The sequence below is a fragment of the Mustela putorius genome, unplaced genomic scaffold, assembly GCF_011764305.1.
Source record: "Mustela putorius furo isolate JIRA1106 unplaced genomic scaffold, ASM1176430v1.1 tig00003869_pilon_pilon_pilon, whole genome shotgun sequence".
Classification (NCBI taxonomy): domain Eukaryota; kingdom Metazoa; phylum Chordata; class Mammalia; order Carnivora; family Mustelidae; genus Mustela; species Mustela putorius.
The window spans coordinates 228578-248982 of NW_025422021.1; the positions used below are offsets into that span (position 1 = coordinate 228578).

A 20405-nucleotide genomic window follows, 5' to 3' on the forward strand; every position below is an offset into this window, starting at 1 on the left:
AAAATAAAAATCATTCAGTTAGTATTCTGGGAAATTTTCAGGAATTAGCAAATTTCCTCTTGAAATTTCTTGGGTAATATCTCAAATTTGCTATTGCTAGTTTAGTAATGGCTTGAAAAGCTGATAACACTGAAATAATGACACTAGTTATCCAAACACCGCTACACGTGAGATACCTATTTTAATGCATTGGCACCAGAGGTTAACCAAAAGTATTCCGAATTTAAAAATTAAGATAAAATTTGCTTATATTTTATGATATTCAAATATGAATTTTACATTTTTATTCTGTAGTATTCTTTTAAGTTCTCCTCCAGAATTTATAGGCACTTTATGTGTAGTTCTGGTCAAGTATTCATTAGGAAAAATGTATAAAATACTTTATTTATGAAAACCGTATTTTTAGGAAAAATATGTAAATTTATTTTAGAAAATAAAATTTATAAAACTATTTATAAAACTGGTTTACCCTTCTTTATCCTTTTTTTTTTTTTTTTAGAAACTGTTTATTTTCCATCAACCTTATTTCCATTTTGTTTGCATTTGTGGAAGAGCAGCATAAGACCGCTCAGTGGTTATTCTTACCCATTCAGTGGGCTGAGCAGTGGGAGCTGCAGACCTGTCTTCAGTGACCAGTTGGGCCCTCCACTTCCCTTCCTCAGTACAGAACTGCTGAGTAGGCACAGAGGGCGTCTGCACACCTTCAGACTAGTCTGCAACTTCAGGTGGAGTAGCAGTGAACTCAGGAGTAGAATTCAACTCAGTCGGTTCACCCTGAAATTCCTCCTTGGTCACAGCCTTCTCATTAGAGGCCTGCCCTTTCTTTTCAATCTCTTTAGGATCTCTGTAGAGCTAGAGATCAGGGATGACCTCCCATGGGTGATCACGGGAAATGGTGCCACACGTGGGCAGAAATTCCCTGGCCAGCGTCCACCACATCAGGCCCACTGACTGACCCCCTTCTTGTTGCGAGGGATGGCAATGTCCACATAGTGCAGAGCAGAGTCTGCATTACACAGAGCGATGGTAGGCAGGTTAATATAAGATGCCTCTGTAAGAGCCTGGTGGTCAGCCCTGGGATCAGTAACCACCAAAGTCTCAGCGTTCAGACGGCTGCCTGGATCTGGTTAGTGAAGTTTCCAAGAGTGAAGTGGCTGGCAATCAAGTTGTTGAAGTAGCAGCAGCAAACTTCAGCACAGCTTGCTGGCCCGTATTCTTGGCTGATATGACACTGACATTAGCTGGGTTTTCAATGGCAACAATGGTACAAGCTGCCAGCGGAAGCTTCTCCTGGTTCTCTTCAGATTTATGATGTAGATGCCATCACTCTTCCTTTTGTAGATGTACTGTTCAATTTGGAAGTCAAGGTTGGTGCCACCTAAGTGGGTTCCTGCTGCAAGGAATCAGAGGACATCTTCTTCCTTTATTTGCAGGACATACGGGGCTCCAGACATTGTGAAAGTTTTCCTTTAAATTACAATGGAAATGCGAAACAACACCTTATGGACCCTTCCCTGGGTAACATGGAAAGGGAAAACTGGTTTACTTTCAACTCAATGAATATTAGTGTTTTCAAATATTTCGGAATGACATGGGGATGTAGATATCACTCTATAAAATTATAGAGATTTAAATTTCTGCAGTTTTACTTTTTAATTAATAATTATTTTTTTTTTTTTTAAATTTTTTTTTTTAAGATTTTATTTATTAATTTGACAGAGAGAAATCACAAGTAGACGGAGAGGCAGCCAGAGAGAGAGAGAGGGAAGCAGGCTCCCCGCTGAGCAGAGAGCCCGATGCGGGACTCGATCCCAGGACCCTGAGATCATGACCTGAGCCGAAGGCAGTGGCTTAACCCACTGAGCCACCCAGGCGCCCATTAATAATTATTTTTTAAAAAAGACTTTACTTATTTATTTGACAGAGAGAGACACAGCAAGAGAGGGAACACAAGCAAGGGGAGTGGGAGAAGGAGAAGCAGGCTTCCTGCTGAGCAGGAAGCCTGATGCACGGCTTGATCCCTGGATCCTGGGATGATAACCTGAGCCAAAGGCAGATGCTTTTTAACAACTGAGCCACCCAGGCACCCTGAATTTTTAAATTTATTTTTTATTTTTTAAAGAGATTTTATTTATTTACTTGAGAGAGACAGAGAGAGCGATCACATGGGAGCAGGGAGAGGAGCAGAGGGAGAAGTAGACAGCTGCCCTGAGCAAGGAGCCCCCTGTGGGCCTTAATTCCAAGATTTGGAGATCTTGACCTGAGCCAAAGGCAGATGCTTAACCAATTGAGCCACCCAGGTGCCTCTAAATTATTGCAATTTAAAATATTAATGTTCTGTCTCTTTCTTGGTATAGAATTTACATTTTTGGATAATGTTTTCTGTTAATCTGAGTTTTGTCTTTAAAAATGGATTTAGCTGAAGGCTGCATCTTGTTGAACAAAATAAACCTTCAACGACTTGCTTAATACAGAAAAAAATTAAGCTTATATTTTGATACTCTTGCAGTCTGCATTTTACTTGAGTACCTTACCTGTAACTGTTCACAAACTTCAACTCACCCCTCTTATTCTACCTTTATCTAGTTACCAGTGTGGTCATAGCTAATAAATTTTCATGGAATGAATATCAGCCAACTCAATCATAAATTCTTAAACAAATACTGACAGGAAAGATAAAAGAACTTCTAGAAGCAAGAAATGAAGCTTCAGCTCTCAGCTTACAGCTATGGATGTGGTTAATCTTAAGTCCCATCCAAGCTGCCTTTCAAATTAATATCAAAGACAAGTAGACAGTATATTTTAGCTTCCCCATCATGTTCTCTGTCAATCTCTCCCTATCTCTTTTTCTTTTTAGTATAACACCATGTCAACATCCTGGATGCTCAATAGGGCTTTTGGGTTATCTTATATTCTTTACCAATTTCTTGATGAAATTGGCTCCAACTTCTAATCCAGTGTTCTTTTTCATGACTTCAGTTTTATGAAATGAGTTACTACTGGCTAGAGTTCTAGATGTTATTTTATCCTCTTTGTCTATTATACTACTTGTCTTCTGCCTCTATTAATTCTTTTCCTATACCATGTTGTCCAAATATTCCATCTCTCAATTACCACCATTGCCCAATTTTATTCTGCTTCCAAATCATCATCAACATGGTCTTTAGAACATTTTTATTGCATATATAGGACAAAAAAGAGTTTCTATCACAGGACAGCATACCATTTAAAATAAGATTGTAGATATTTTTATCTGTTAGATTTTCCTCCATGACAAATCACCTCAAAACTTTAAGGTAACATCATTTTATGATTGCTCCTGAGTCTGTGGGTTGGCCATGTAGTTCTACAACCATCTGTGGGTTGGGTGTTCTAGAATGGCCTTTCCCATCTATTGGGCAGTTGATGTTGGCTCTTGGCTATGGTAACGGGGATGATTAGACCAGGCATCTTTTATCATCCAGCAGACTAGCCTTGGCTTTTAACATGAGAGCAGCAACAGAATTCTGAAGAGTAACAAGAGATAAGCCTTTAATAAACAAGCACTTTTCAAATTTCTGCTTGTGTCAGGTTTGCCATTGACCAAAGCAACACACATGACCAAGCCCAGAATCAGTGTGGAAGGGGAATACTCAAGTGCAAAGAGACAGGAAGAAGATTTTTTTTTTTTAATATTTTATTTATTTGACAGACAGAGATCACAAGTAGGTGGAGAGGCAGGCAGAGAGAGAGGAGGAAGCAGGCTCCCTGCCGAGCAGAGAGCCCGATGCGGGACTCGATCCCAGGACCCTGAGATCATGACCTGGGCCGAAGGCAGAGGCTTAACCCACTGAGCCACCCAGGCACCCAGGAAGAAGATTATTAAGCCAATTTCTAAACAACCTATGGAATATTGTTTAACTTCTGTATCTTCTTTCAATTAGTCAACTTTCTTCATAGGGCACATGTATCCCATTGAATTGCTGGGCTAACCTCTCTTCCTGTGACCTCTTCTCTTTCCACCCTGTCTCAGTAATGGTCTCTTAGTTATGACTGTAACGCCCAGCCATTAAGAAACGCCTGCTGAAATGCTGATGTTGTAGAACAGAGATAAGCCACTGCCACTGTGTGGTATCTGAATTCTTTACTTTCATAGTCCTAGACCATAATGAAGTGGTTGATTTAAGCTGCTAAGTTTTGGTTTTTCTTTTTTTTATTGTTATGTAGTAATAGTAAGTATAATACACATGTTAAGAGCAGAGTGAATGTTTAACACAATCTGTGCTATGGGAGTTTAGAGGAGGAAGCAGTCACCAAAAGTTTGGGTAGGGTGGTACTCCCCTTCCTGGTCCCTCTCCCCCACGTTAAAGACAGAGTTTGACAGGCAATACAGGACATGGACAATGAAAAAGGAAGAGCATGAAAACAAAGTTAGTGGCAAAGATCATTGTTCTTTTTTCTTTAAAATTCTTTTCTTAGAATAATCACAATTAAAAATAAACCAGCTTACAAAGCACTAGAAAAAAGAATGAAAGCTGAATGGAAAAGAAATAAACTAAACTCCCATCTTAATTTCTGGGCTACACTTCTGGGCATTTAAAGATGAAGCTATTGTGGTTGTTTGTGCATAGTACTTAATGGTCTTTAGGGAGACCAATAAACTGAGAAACAGACTGTAATAATTTTGAATCAGTGATCCACCAGGATAACTTAGTTACTTAAATTTCATATTTCTTTAAAATTCTGAAACAAGGGCATTCCAAAATGTTCTCTTAAAAGAACATGAAAGTTTCATGGGAGAGCAAAGCAATTTGGTGAAAAGAGACTTATCTTTATGCCTTAACATTTTTGGAAAACTCTCCAAACTGCTATAACAACCAAAGATAAAAGCAAAAGAGAATATCTGGCCTTTATTTTGTGATAGGATTTTTTGAGAGGCACCACGTGTGGACATCGTAGGGAAAGATATTGATGGTTGAGTCTTCTTCCTTGAGGTCCTTACAATGTCAGGAGATGATTATACTGTAAGGGACGTTTGTACATTACTCGAAATAAGCTAAAACCCAGAGTATCTATTTACATATACAGGACTATATTCTTTATTTTAGAAGGGGTTGCTGAAACAGCTTCCGTCCTCTCCTTCCTGTATTTTTTCGTCTCTTCTCTTCCCTTGCACCTCTCTGGACCTTCCCAGGACCCTTCAGTTCTCACACTGTGTCTGGGCTGATCAGTTCCTCTCTTCCCCTGCCATGTCTATCAGCACTGGTTTCTCTGAGTTTCCTTCAAGCTATCCATTGAACCTACTGATGGCTCCTTCACATGCGTCCAAACCTACGTTTCCTTAGTGAGGCATGGTGACCACATAGGTGTAATTTTCCAAGATAGTAGTATACAAACAATTTCATTATCTTCATGTATGCAAATTTTTCACAAATCTCAAGATTCTGATATTCAGTTACATCTCTCAGAACTTATGTAATTCTAAGAGGGACACCAAATCTCCTAGATCATGTATTTAGATTCCTTGTATGAAAAATTCTTATCCTCCATCCCTCATTTGCCTATTCTTCTCCTCCTCCTCCTTGTTGTTGTTATTTAATTAGCTTTCTGGTTATTCTGCAGCTTTCATTGAGGCCTTGGCATTTGCTTTACTTTCTTTGTTTTTGCTCCAAATCTGGCATTTTCTCATCCATCCATCCATCCATCCATCCATCCATCCATCCTGTTTATTATTTATGTGAATAGCTCATAGTATATGATAGCCTCATAGTTACTTGTGGTTCTCAAATTTGATACCTTTATTTCTTTTCAATTTAGTTACCTGGCATGTAGTGTACATTATGCTAAAGAAATAACAAAACTTAAAATTCAAATCAACTGTTAAAAAGTATCACTAGACTTTGGTAACAGATGAAATTATCTATTATTAATAGTTCAAATGTCACTGTCCCTTGCTCTCCCATTACCTTTAGGACCTTACAAGCATTCATCAGGTTAAGATTTCCGCCTTCTGAAGATGGTGGGGTGGTGTCTCATATGTACCGCAGAAAAATATGGTCAGGGTTTTGTCAACCCTGGTTTTTTTCTGTCACTCTGTGAGCTTCTCAATCCCCTTTGCCTGAAGGGCTGTCAGTGCTCTACTGGCAGGTACCTTCAGTGAAAACACCCATGTCCAAGCCAAGTCTTCACTTTCTTTGAACTTCCATAGCTGCCAAATCCAAAGTGGAAAAGAATGCAGCTGACTTGATTAGACTTTTGTCTTAGAGACTTAAGTAACATTCCTTACGTGTTGTCAGTAAGAAGATTAAATGTTTAAGAAGGTGAATGTTTAGCAAGATATGCATTCTTATACATAACTATACAAGAAGTGATTCTATTAAAAAAAAAACCCTTTTTAAAAAGAAATTAATTTTGGAAATCTGTTTGGGGTCCACTTAATATCTGGTTTAATTATGACTAAAAAAAAGTCATGCCATATAGAAACCAAATCTTAGATTTGTTAAAATGAATTTGAGGAATGCCTTAATAGAACTTTAGTTTGCAACTAGGATTGTTCTTAAAATATATTGAAAGAAGGAAGCCAGCTGCTAACACAAAGGAATACTACTCAGTAGTCACTGTGTAGGAGTTGTTATGAGGGCTAGAAAGGAGACAGTACAGATATTCAACAATTGCTTAAATCTTTACCAAGAAAAACTTTGGGGAAATATGCCATACTTAAACTCTATCTAGAGATGATTCACATTTTAGTTTTAGAGAGTTATAAGCTGACGGTATTCTCTGCATAATTTGGTAACCTAGGAATGAATAAATTATTTGGGTCAGATTTAATGTGCATAAGTATTGAAAGTAAATGAAAAATTAATTTAAGACCAGGTTGTTTAAGAAATATAAGCTCACTTTGGAAACAAATCATAGCATAACCTTTGAAAAGAGTAACCCCACCTTACTGTTTTCACAGATATTTTTATTTGTAAGCTGAGAAGACTCTATGGTTACACTATACTTATAGATTCAAAGTTGCTTTGATACTTTTTCTTAAAGATTTTATTGATTTATTTATTTAGAGGGCACACACATGCAGAGGATGGAACAGAAGGAGAGAGAGGGAGAGACTCTCAAGCAGACTCTGCATTGAGAATGGCACCTGATACAAAGCTCCACCTTACAATCCTGAAATCATGACCTGAGCCAAAATCAAGAGTTGGATGTTTAACTGACTAAGCCACCCAGGCGTCCCAAGTTTAATTTTTAATAAACATAAAAATGAACAACAGAAGGGACAGGAGAAGGGTAGTTTGGGGTAGAGAAAGCAGTTCTCATGCAGTTTTAAGGTAGTTTCATTTGAAGTTACACGAACACCTGGGAGCATTCAGGGAAATACTCAAATCTGCAGATGCCACTAGATTTTCTGAGTGAAGACTCACCTACCTATTCAGTTCTCAAAAAACTATTGGATACTTAACATGTTGTAAGCATTGTATTAGATAACAGAGATGAAAGGATGAAGGAGATGCAGCCCCTGTCTCAAAGGGCACAATCCAAATGGTGGAGACAAATTAGGTAAATATATAACCCCATCTAATAGACCATCTAAGAGATGTACAAAAATGAATTAGTCAGTCTATATAATTATATATCTTTTTAGTATAAGATGCTGCTTGGCAGAAACTCTAAAGGAGTTTTCAAACCCAATACAGATTCTCTCCCACGAGTCTGACTCATCAGGAGGGATTATTCTGTCCTGTGTTAAGTGAAACCACATCATGCTATCTTGGAGCCCAAATTCCTTGAGTACATAGTTGGTAAAACAGTACAGCAATGGGCATTGTGTTTGATCTCTGCCAACCCCTCCCATTTTCCTGGTCTGGCTATACTGCTCCTCTGTTCACATTCCTGAGATAAGTCTGTCTACCTTCTGATCTTTTACTAATGAAAGGAACTTTAACTATAATAGGATTCAAGTGCACACTTGTCCAGTTTAATCCCTAGGTTTGATCCCAAGTTCCACCAGCAGGTGGTAGGGAAGTCAAACAGAGTTAACCTGTTTATAATTGTTTTGGACAGAGACAGCAAAGCACAGTAATCATTGTGATAATTCTGGGTAAATAACAATTTCTATGTTTATAACACCTGTAGATATTGATCTCACTTACTTTACTTGACTTGTTAAATCTGTGTGTTTTTTGAACCACATTTTTAATTTCCTAGAATTTTAAGCATCAGCATTATTATTATTGTTAAAAAACTGTTTGTCAATGTGTACATGATTTGCTTTATTTAAAGCTTATCAAAACTAAATATGGTCTTTATATCCAAGAAGACTATAACTTAAAGGATTGAAAGCATAATTCATATGTGCTAATATTAATATCCAGGAAGATTTTCTTTCTAGAATAAAAAAATCTGAGAATATTAGTTATCCATTTTCTATTTCATTTCTTATTCTGCAAATGAACTAAAAGGGACAGAGATTTATTGACTATTGTAATCTCCACATCTTTGGAGACATTCAATTGCTTTTGGCATCCATCACCCCTGGATCCCTGAGGTCCTTTAGCAACCTCTGTGACACGGAATCGAATGAACAAACATCAAACACCTATTTTTTTTTCCTGCTCTTTTTCCAAATAATTTTAAACAAGTCCCTGCATGTACAAGTTTAAAAGTGAAGAAAACAAAGGTTAATTAGAAGTAGAACATCAAGCTAATTTTCCTTAACTGGGAAACTTTCTGCATGTGTATGGGCCTGTAACTACATTTTTTATTTTATTTTTTAAAGATTTATTATTATTATTATTTATTTGTCAGAGAGAGAGAGTACACACAAACAGGCAGAGGCAGGGAGAGAAGCAGGCTCCCTGCCAAGCAAGAAGCCCAATGCGGGACTTCATCCCAGGACCCCGGGATCATGACCTGAGCCAAAGGCAGCGGCTTAACCAACTGAGCCACCCAGGCGTCCCATGTAACTACATTTTTTTAAAAAAGATTTATTTATTTATTTGAGAGAGAGCCAGTGAAAGAGAGCACGAGTGGGGGTATTGTGGGGAGGTAGGGTTGAGGGGAGAGACATTGGGTTCCCTGTTCTGCTTCTCCCTCGCCCTCTGTCTTTGCGCCTACTTGGGCTTGCTCTCTGTCTAATAAATAAATTAAATTAAAAAAATAAAATTTAATGTTAGGAAATAAAGTTAGCTTATCTTTACCTATTTCAATCAATATATTTGATAGAATATTTGGCATTAGGCACGTAGTGTTAACTTGAAATCTGAAAAAATATTTCCTTTCTGAACTCTGATGATGTGTCATCATAAATTATGTTGTTAAAAAATCATTTGATGGAAGATAGAGATGGCTTTTGTATCTTCTCAAATCCCCACATAGGAATAACCTGGCAACTAGAGAGCAAAACAAAAGTGTTCATGGACAATATTCATAATAAAATTAGGTGGCATGATGGTCTCTTGAATTCCAAAAGTACAAGTAGGTGTAAACCACCAAGAGTAACAACACAAAGATACTGTCTTATGTTCAGGAGAAAGCAGAGGGAAACAATGGTGAGTCTGAAGGACCTGAGAACAGGAGATCTTAAAATAACCAACTAATATCCACTTGAAAATATGGTGGGGGCAATCTGAGAACCGCAGCTGATAATGGGAATTGGTTTTATCCATTGTCAGAAGTGCTGGGGGGACACCTGGGTGGCTCAGTCAGTTACCTGTTTGCCTTCAGCTTAGGTCATGATTCTAGGGTCCTGAGATCAAATCCTACATCTGGTCTTTGCTTGGTGGGGAGCCTACTTCTCCCTCTGCCTGCCACTCCCCTCTGTCTCTTTGACAAATAAATAAATAAAATCTTAAAAAAAAAAAAAAAAAGAGAGAGAGAGAGAGAGAGAGTGTGCTGGGACCCTCACAGTAAGGCTCAAAAGTGTTCGAGAAGTCTAGGGCCTTTGAACTCTTAAAATTGACTGTCTAGAATTTCCTTTCAGCACAAGATCCCACACCAAGGAGAAACTGTTTAGAGTGGATTAAAAACTGGCATACAGAGAGGAGACCAAAGGGCAATGTTTAGACAAGACTGAGCGAGGAGAAAGAGTCAGGAAATCTCAGCAAGTTGCCTTATTATTTAACAGTATACAGACAACATTACATAGAGCTCTAAAATTAAAAGAAAAGCTGAATTATAAAAATTTATGAAAATCAATTTTACATAAACTATCCAGAAACTATTGAGGTTAAGTCCCCAAAAGTTGTTATAGAAATAAAAAAGAATAAAAGGAATATCATTTTTACAGATAATATAAGCCTGCTAAGAAGACATGTCCTTAAAGGAGGTGGAAGTCATAACCTACTAATTAAAAATAAGTTAATATACATTAAGAAAATGATATAAGTTATGAAAAACAATATAAATAAGACTTAGAATTCTAAGAAAGTGGTAGAATGTAAGAAAGAATTGGAAATTGAAGAAAAATCATTTTAGAAATGACGATTAAATTGAAGGACTACAAGACTAAATAAACATAACAAATAGTGCTATAAAAGAACTATAAGACAAAAAGAGAAAAATTGTTTAAATCAAAATAAATTTAAAATGAAAAATTTGAGAGAAAGTGAGAGATATTGAAGATAGAAAAAGAAAGTCTAATATAGGAATAATAGCAGTCTGTTAAGAAGAAAAATAAAAGCAAGAGAAGAATAAATAACAGAAAATGAAATTTAAGAAAAGTTTCCTAAAATTACAAAATATATATCTGAAAGTAAATTTTAAAAAGAGCTTAACAGTATGTGAGAATATTGATCCAAATGACTGCCACTAAGACATACTCTAGCGAAATTACTAAAAAAAGAGGAAATCCTATATTTTCTAACTAATTGAGCATTAGAGGCCTAGAAATTATGTATTTTTGTTTGATTGATAAAACTTACATTTGATTAAATAGAAGTATGTAAAAGTGTGAATGTGACAGACTTGTTCCTGAAATTGAATCCAAAAAAGGAATATTTCATTTATCTATTGCACAACAAAACTTAGTGGCTAAAATCATCAACTACATCTATTTTGCTCAAGGATCTGCAATTTGGGCCTTCATTGGGTTGGCTCACTTTTATTCTACTTAGTCTCATGTGATACAGCTCAAAGGCAAAGGAGTTGGAATCACTGAAGATTTACTTATTCAATCATATGTCTGGCAGTTGATGCTGGCTGATTGCTCAAACAAATATAAATTTTTTCATGTGGACTGGACTTCCTTACAACACGGTAGCTGGGTTCCAAGAGTAGCATTCCAAAAGGGAGAGATCCAGGTGGAAGCCCATTGCCATTATGATCTAGTCTTGGGTGTCATTTAGCATCATTTCTACTACATTTCTATTTACAGAGGCACTCACAAAGGGAGTTCACCCAAGTTCAGAGGAGGAACTAACTTTCCATCTTTCGATGGGGGAATATCAAAGTGCTGGATACTTTTGTGTTCCTAACAAATATTGTTGAGCTTTGTTTTAGAATGCAGTAAAGTTACTTGAAAACAGTTTAATTCTGTCAAATCTTACTTTTAAGATATGTTGAGTTCTCAGTCTAAGGCTATTCATTCTCCAATAATGAGGGAAGATCTTTTTGTAACCTCTACCTAATGTCCTGTGAAGCATGAAGTCTTCCATTCTGGCTGGTGGGAGCCAGCGATATTTCTGGTCCTGTGTGAATTCTGGGCAGAGGCACAGCTAATCCTCTTGGTAATTCTTTTCTTGCCCTCACCTAGTTTCCTTACATTAATGGTTGGTTAGTACTCAGTAAATGCTTGACAGGGACCCTCTGCTGTTTTCTGGAGTTGTTTCTCTGCACAACTCTATGGAGTTCTGCCCTTCAAGCTGCCTTGGTTACCTAGGAGTCTGAGTTCTGTCTTCTCAAGTCAGGGAGTCAACTGGGCTTTTCCTGGATCCCCCTCTTATGCTGCAGCCTGGGAACCCTCTCAAAGCAGTAAGCTGGAGCAACAGTGTAGGGAATACCTCATTTGTTCCCCAACTCTTGTCATCCGTACCCTGAGCCCTCATTGCCTAACATTCTGTGCCCTGAAGACCAGTATTTCAGATGTTTTGCCCATTTTTTGGATATTTTAGGCAAAGGGGTAAGTTATATTCCTGTCTCCATCTTGACTGGAAATGGAAGTTCTGCTTGGCTGCCTTTGAGTTATGCCTTAGTTTATCTGTGCCTCCTGCAAAGACTTTTACATCCATAAATATTTAGAGAATGTTCTCAAAGCACAGTAAATACCTGTGTGCCTACTTAATGTTTCCCTGATATTAAACCATTCATGCTTTGAGTGTTTTTCACTGATCTTGTCAAATCACTAAATTGACCCTCTCATTTTTTATTTCTGTCCCAATCTTTAAAGAATGTTATATTATTTTTCTACTGCTTCTGTAATAAATTATCACAAACTTTGCAGCTTGAAACAACCCAAATTTATTCTCTTGCAGTCTGTAGGCCAAAGGTCTGGTCCCAGAGAGGCTTGGCTGTTTCCTTTGCTTCAAGTTGCACAAGGCTGAAATTAAAGTCAGCAGGCCTGTGTTCCCACCTGGAGGCTCTGGGGTTGGAATCTGTTCCCAGGCTTATTTGCATTGTTGGTAGAATTCAGTTCCACGCTGTGGTAGGACTGAGGTCCCTATTTCCTTCTGATTGTCGGCTGAAAGCTGGCCTCATCTGGAGGCCTCCTTCTAGTCCTTGCTCATAGCCCCTGCATCTCAGAACAAGTGATGATGCCTTGAATTCTTCTCGTGCTGTGATGATTCTGTTCTGTCTTTTCCTGCCACAATTTTCTGACACGGTCTTTTGCCTTCCTATTCTAATTTTAAGGTTTGGGCCAATTTGGACATTCTAGGAAAATCTCCCTATTTTAAGGTTCATAATCTTAATAATATCTTCAAAGTTCCCTTTGCCATGTAACACAATATATTCATACGTTCTAGGGAGTAAGGTGTGGATATCTTAGAGGATGGACACTATTCTGCTACCACAGAAATAAGTTGTAATTGTTTTTATTATAGGTTCTATTTCTCTGACGTTTTTGAAAGAAGTCACTGCATATTTTTGGATCTTTATTTCCCTTGGGGGCCTTTTTGCTTTCTGAGGACTTGGGTCTTTTCCTTTGCCAGATTCTTAAGCTTCATTCACGCTTTCTAATCAGGCGATAACTAAACATCTTCTCCTTTACACATCCTCTCTTTAAGAGCAACTAGACCGGAGTCCATCTCCTTTTTCCATTTATATACTTTCAGTCTGATCTCCAAAATCTCATCCTTTTCTCCTAGGTCAATCTCTTGCTTGCTTCTTGCCTTTCTTCATTGTTCTTTTATTATTATCCTTCTGTATAAACATATTTTTTTTGTACAGCTAATTCAATCTATTCTTTTTTGAGCAAGTAAGATCTCTAGAGACAGATTGTTCTAGGAACAACGGTTCTTTTAAGTTGCCTACATAGCTGTTGTATTTCCAATAATTTTGCTGATATATATATATATATATACACACATATATTTTTTCAACTGAAGAAGATGGCATATTTCCTATATAATGTCTCATAGTTATGGATTATAAAGTTAATAAATTAGATCCCATTTAAAACTATTATTGTGTGTGTGTGTGTGTGTGTGTTGACTTCTAGTCTGTTGACAACCTCAATGAACAAGAGAATTTAGCCTGGGTAGCTTGGTTGGTTAAGCATCTGCCTTCAGGTCAGGTCATGATCCCAGGGTCCTAGGATTGAGCACCATGTCCAGCTCTCTGCTCAGTGGAGAGCCTGCTTCTGCCTCTGCCTGCTGCTCCTCCTGTTTCTGAGCACACACACACACACACTCTCTCTCTCTCTCTCAATCTTTCTCTGACAAATAAATAAGTAAAATATTTTTTTTTAAAAAAAGGATATAGCCTTTCACCTGTGGGTAAAGCTACTATAAGCTGCTGGGACATTACAGTGTCAGAATCCCACTTAACTCTTTCTAAACTCTTAAACTTTAGAGCCACCTAACCTGGTCACACCAGAAACCTCAACATTGAAGTGCTATTTTGGTCTTCCTATGATAGTCCATCCTTGTTCCTATTTCTCAAGGTTTCTTGTGTTTTATTCTATTGATGAATTAGCAAATATTTATTATTGTATTATCTTTCTGAATCCAGAGCTAACTGAGGCATAGACTAGGGAGCAGACAGAAGTGAAGATATCAGCTTCATAACAGGTGAAAACTGGATTGAAGATTGTAGTGTAGATGTACTGTCATAATGAGTTTCTTAACACATCACTCCTGACTTAACCATTCAGGAAGTGATGGATCTAGACAACAGTAACTTAGCACGATGGGTTTCCTATAGGGCTGAGAGCATCCCAGCGTGTTTTCTCTCTATTGAGAATTGGTAGAATTGGTAGAGATTTGGTAGAATTCTTATTGGTCGGAAGGTTTAAAGGAGGAAAACTGAACATGCTAAGTCAAGCAAACTCATTTCTTTCCCCAGATGCATTAATTAGTTACATCATTCCTCTTTTTATGGGGAGAAGGAGTGAGTGATGAGGGAGTTGAGAGACTCAGGAAAATATTAGATGAGAGGAATAAGGTTTCCCCCTCTCCTCACCAATTTATAGGGGTGTGTTTATCATATTCCACCCCCCAACCATATAAGTCAGTGAAAGTTGATATAATGTCTTGTGTAGTTAACTATTAGGTTGAATTTGCTCCTGTTTGTCTAAAGATGTCCCACTGGATCTCTTCGCAGGTGAGTGCTGTCCTTTGCGTTTATAGACTATTATGTTCTTAGAGACAAGGCCTCTGGGTTCAGAGATGGAGAACAATGTGTGTGAAAGGGGTAATGTGCCTTAACAAATGTTAAGGAACAAATGTTCCTTCTCTGACTCATTTTCTGATTCCCTCTTTCTTTTTCTCATTGGGTCAGGCATAAAATCTCTACTACCCTGCCCAGGGGCATAATTTATCTAAAATACCTCCATTGGGCTGTGATTATTTAATTGGACTCACTTGATTTGGCCTGTTCTATTTTTGCCTGTATTTTGCACAAAGAAAAGTGGGAACTACCTGACTTTTGTCAGCATCATCATCATTTCATAACAAAAACCAAAACTGAAATAATCTAAAACTACAGTACCTCTCAATTTTGACTCATGGAACCTGATGGTTTCAATTTTGACACATGGAACCTGATGGTGTAAAGAAAAGCATCGTATATACAGATATCCCTCACTATTCAGATCTCATTATCCAAACATCTGCTCTATATTCCTGCAAAATTGTACCCATACTTCATTCTTTGAGCTGAAAGCCTGCTATGATGAATATATTTGTGCACCAGCAAAATCATTTTAATTGGACAGGACTCAGGGAGAGAAGATGTAAAACATGCTACATCTATCTAGCTGTTCTCCCAACAAGATCTTAACATGTGAACTTGTGTTGTCCCACGCGTTTGCACTATTGCTAGTAACTTTATTACTTTTTCCCCTGTGAGTTCAGCCTTTACAGTCATTGCTGCTGTAAAGTGCCTGTAAGTACAACTAACGTGGGGTTTAAATTAGATACCAAGTGTTAATTTTATTTGAAGTCAGATGGATGGTTCGTTAGCATTTGAAATACTCCAATCAGTGGTACACTCAGACAAGCAGTTAGTTAGCATTTGAAAGAATCTAATTAGGAGACCATTTTCCTGAGACACCTGCTTCTAGGACTCTCGCTATCTAGATCTTGATCACTACGAGTAGGTGTCCTAATTATAACTTATGCAACATTGAGATGAGTTTTCATTGGTGAAATGAGAATGTTTAAGATATATGGGCTGGTTTAAAATATTGCATAGGTACCTGTGACTTACATCAAGAGAGACAGAATTTCCCAATCCCATCTTGTTTCATTTATTCTCAGAATTTCCCATGAACCAGGCAGCCTAGACTAGTGGTTCTTGATTAGGGGGCAAGTTTGCGATTTGGCAATGTCAACATTTTTGGTCTTCTCAACTGGGAAAAGGGGCTGCTACTGACATCTAGTGGGTAGATGCCAGGGATGTTGCTGAAAATTCCACAATGCACAGAAACTTCCCACCCCTTACCTCCTCCCCCTCAACAAAGAATTATTGGCCCAAAATATTAGTAATGTCAACATTAGAAATCATAGCTTACATTCTTCAGAGTGCTGCCCTAGGTCTATCTATTTCTTTCTTTGGGTATCTATTAACTGAGGAGTCTGTCTTTTGCTTCTAGCTAGAAATTTAGTTGACACCTGCTACTAAAATATTGATGCAATTCCCTCCAGTAAACATTTCATGGAAGGTGCTAGTTGGAGTTCCTGTGAGGTCAGAGAACTGGAACTTAACTATTTCTGTGCCTGCTTGGTAATATGTGTTTGATTGTGTTGTAGGATTTAGTCTGAGACTTACTCTCATTGTAATAGAACACCTGATGTGTTAAGAGATCCTCAGAACATAGACCTGCAGTTTTTACCTCCCTCTCAGCATTAATACTAATTATATTTATCAAAATAGCCTAATAATTGTGCATACCTAATTTTGCTTAGGTTAGTTCCCAAAGGACAAGATATCGCTTCAACCTTCTGTGACCTTTACTACCCAGGATCTTGAGGAGCCTTTTTTTTTTTTTTTTAAGTTAACATGTAATGTATTATTTGCCCCAGGGATACAGGTCTGTGAATCATCAGGCTTACACACTTCACAACTTTGAGGAGATTTTAACATGCTTAAATATTTGTGCATACACTGAGTAGTTCCTATTGAGCTTCTTTTTTGTACCAGACATTGTTATAGTTCCTATGGATGTAATGGTAAGCAAAATAGACATAGTAATTGCTTTCCTGTGGATTATATTAGAAATATGTCTGAGTTCCAATTGGGAACATAGTGAAATTAGCCTTTTGCTAATAGGCAAGTTATTTCCAAAGCAAAATGGAAGAGTGAGGATCCCATGCTATTGTCAATTTTTCCAACATAAATTCTACTCCCAGAACAAAGTTTTCCCTAAATTTTGGTGAAAACCTTTGGTTATAAAATATCTGAGTGGGAGACAAGCCATGAGAGATTCTGGACTCTGGGAACCAAACTGAGGGTGACAGAAGAGAGGGAGGTGAAGGAATACGGTAACTGGGTAAAGAGTATTAAGGAGGGCACATGTGATTGTGAGCACTGTTTGTCTTATGCAACTAATGAATCATTGAACACTACATCAAAAACTAATGATGTGCTATATGCTGGCTAATTGAACATAATAATAAAAAAATTTAAAAATATCTGAGCTAATGACTCATAAGTTAGAGAATCTATAGGTAAAAGAGCTGGAAATCATTGGTACATGAGATAGAAAATGCAACAAAATATTTAATAAAGTCTCTTGATTCTCCTCTTGCTTCAATTTCACTTCTACAAACCACCATTATAGTGTTTTCAAAGTCCATCACATTAATGCGCACTTCTGTCTCCCCCCCTATATTTTGAACTGTTTCAAGGTGGGAATGGCCCACTTCCAGTACTTAGAGGGAGTTATGTTTAAAAGGTGAATGAATAAACTGATATCATCACTTATTCCTACATCCAGAAAAGGTACATATCATTTGTACTTATGATTTCTACAGATTGTCTAACATTCAGAAGAAATGGATGAGTGTTAGTTGTAGAAATTTCAAATGGAGAAAACAAATAGGCAATATAATGGTTGACCTTGAGAAAGACTAGCTGATTGTTGGGCAAGAGGACTTGCAGGTGTCATTTATTATCTTGATAAGTATGTAATCCTAAATCTGGTATAGTTAACTCTGAGAGTGGATGTGCTAGCCACTGCTGCGATGAATTTCCATTAACCAGACTCATGAGACTAGTGTATTGCATACATAGTTAATAGTTATAGCATACAATATTGTTAGTGTAACAATATTCACAAAAGTATTGGCATGATCAGAGTATTGACCATAGGCACATCCATTTGGAATCAGAATCAGAGGAGTGAAAGTTAGATGCAAATTTTTTTTAGTCTGATGTATCCATCTTCCTTAAAGGGAGTCATGGGACTGTAGTACTATAAATGTAATTGGTTAGAATGCTTTCTTCCTTGGATGAAGCTTGGCTGGGCACCCCAGTTTCTGCTCTTCCAATTTTCGTTTTTAAGAATTTCATTTCAGAACACTCCTGCTTTTCCATATTCTCTACCAATTTATGATGGAAACTTTCTTTGTTTAAGGATTATTATATTCACTCAGATTGAATTTTATCTTTTTTGCCAGGAATCTCTGCATTCATGCATTATTTATTGACTCTAAATCTCAGTGGAGATTGTCACACTGTAGCTTCTATGAATTATGACATAAACCATAATATCCTCCCTTTTTCTCTCCCTTCTTCATGTCTGCCTTCCTTCATCACCTCCTCCCTCCTCCCTTCCTTCTTTTCTTCATTTCCCTCCTCTTTCTCTTATTTTTGTATTTTTCTTCATGTTTCTCTTCTTATTTATTTATTTATTTTAAAGATTTTATTTATTTATTTGACAGAGATCACAAGTGGGCAGAGGCAGGCAGAGAGAGTGGAGGAAGCAGGCTCCCTGCCGAGCAGAGAGCTGGATGCGGGGCTCGATCTTAGGACCCTGAGATCAAGACCTGAGCCGAAGGCAGAGGCTTAACTGACTGAGCCACCCAGGTGCCCCCATTTTTCTCTTTTTAAAAATAAAGTCTAATCTTGCTAAATTAAAAAAAATTATAATTGTGACTGAAGATCATTTAAATTTACTATATTAAATTGTAACTTAACTTTCGATGAATACTGTTGAAAATTTAAATAATGTTATGAACAAAGAATTAAGTTCTAATCTTCCTCTGGTAGGTTTTATAATCTTTACTAGATATTTAGATATAACCACTTAGAAAGGATGCAATCCTTTCTAAAACCTAGACAACAGATAATATCATAAAAGGATCCCATGGTTGTTCATTTTTAGGGACTCTGCTGTGATATTTAAATTCATTTCATAAAAGAAAACTAGACAGAAATAAGTGTTTCGGGGAAGGTCAGGTTTCTAGCACTTGAAAGGCTTTCTAAACATTTAGAATGAAAAAAGTAAGAGAAAGAATTTATGGGAAATTAAAACTCCAGGAAGATTTTTTACCTGTGAGAGAAAAATCAATAGACAAGAATTGATTTGAAGTGTGGTACAGTTCAAAGGTAGAGGTCACTGACCCACTTCTCTAGAAGTAAAGGTGGTTCCTTAAAGAACTGGGTGAAATGTTCATCCCTGCTATATTTTTCTCAGAGCTTTCTTTCCCTTGTTTTATGCTGTAGTAAACACAGGATAAGGAAGAAATGAATTCAAACTTACTTACTTGCAAATAAACATATTCTACAAAGCCTTGCGTAAGAATACTAAATAGCAAAGCAACCCTACCATTTTTCATCCTTCAAATTTCAAACTAATTCTACCAAAACCAGATTCTGTTAAAACACAGTCACTGTTTGGTAAAAAATAAAAATAAATAAATAAAATAAATTCTTTCACTATGCTTAGCATTCATTTGACTTTATGTGACTCAGATATTATTCTAAGTCACATCAAGATGTTTTCTCATGCTAAATGTCTTTTTTAGTTGTGTGGTGTATTGAATAAACACCACTTGCCTATTTAATGTTTTTAATTCACACAAAGAACCAAATCTAGTGCTTATGTAATAAATATATTAGACATTCAATTTAAAAAAGTCTTTATGATTTGGAAATTCCCAACTGAATTCTAGACAAATTTAAAGCCTCAAGCCATGGAGAGGGGCAAGTCAGAAGGCTTTGTCTAAACCTGACATGCCATTTATTTGCTTTTTCCTTAGTTTTGTATATAGATGGCAAGTTAACTATGCACTTGCCTTATCTTCTTAAAATTTCTTTTTGAGCATTAATTTAGTACACAGAAAAGTTGATACTCTGATTACAATCACATGCAGTATCTTTAGAATTTAGAGTTATTTGGGGTTCTTGGGTTGTTATTTGGTACAGTCAATTGAGTGTCTTTGCTCAGGTCATGATCTGAGGGTCCTGAATAGAGCCCCATGTCGGGCTCCCTGCAGGGAACCTTCTTCTCCCTCTCCCCCATGCTCATGTTCTCTCTCTTGCTATCTTGCTCTCTCTCAAATAAATAAAATCTATTAAAAAAAAGGAATTTAGGGGCACCTGAGTGGCTCAGTGGGTTAAGCCTCTGCCTTCGGCTTGGGTTATGATCTCAAGGTCCTGGGATCCAGCCCCGCATCAGGCTCTCTCTGTTCAGTGTGGAGCCTGCTTCCCTCCTCTCTCTGTCTCTGCCTCTCTGCCTACTTGTGATCTCTCTCTCTCTGTCAGATAAGTGGATGAAATCTTTAAAAAAAAAAAAAGGAATTTAGAGTTATTTTTATAATAGT

General features: G+C 37.3%; 1 pseudogene; it reads right to left on the reverse strand.

Moving 5' to 3' along the window:
* Positions 1-522: 522 nt before the first annotated feature.
* Positions 523-1454, reverse strand: LOC106007459 (annotated as a pseudogene).
* Positions 1455-20405: the final 18951 nt, after the last annotated feature.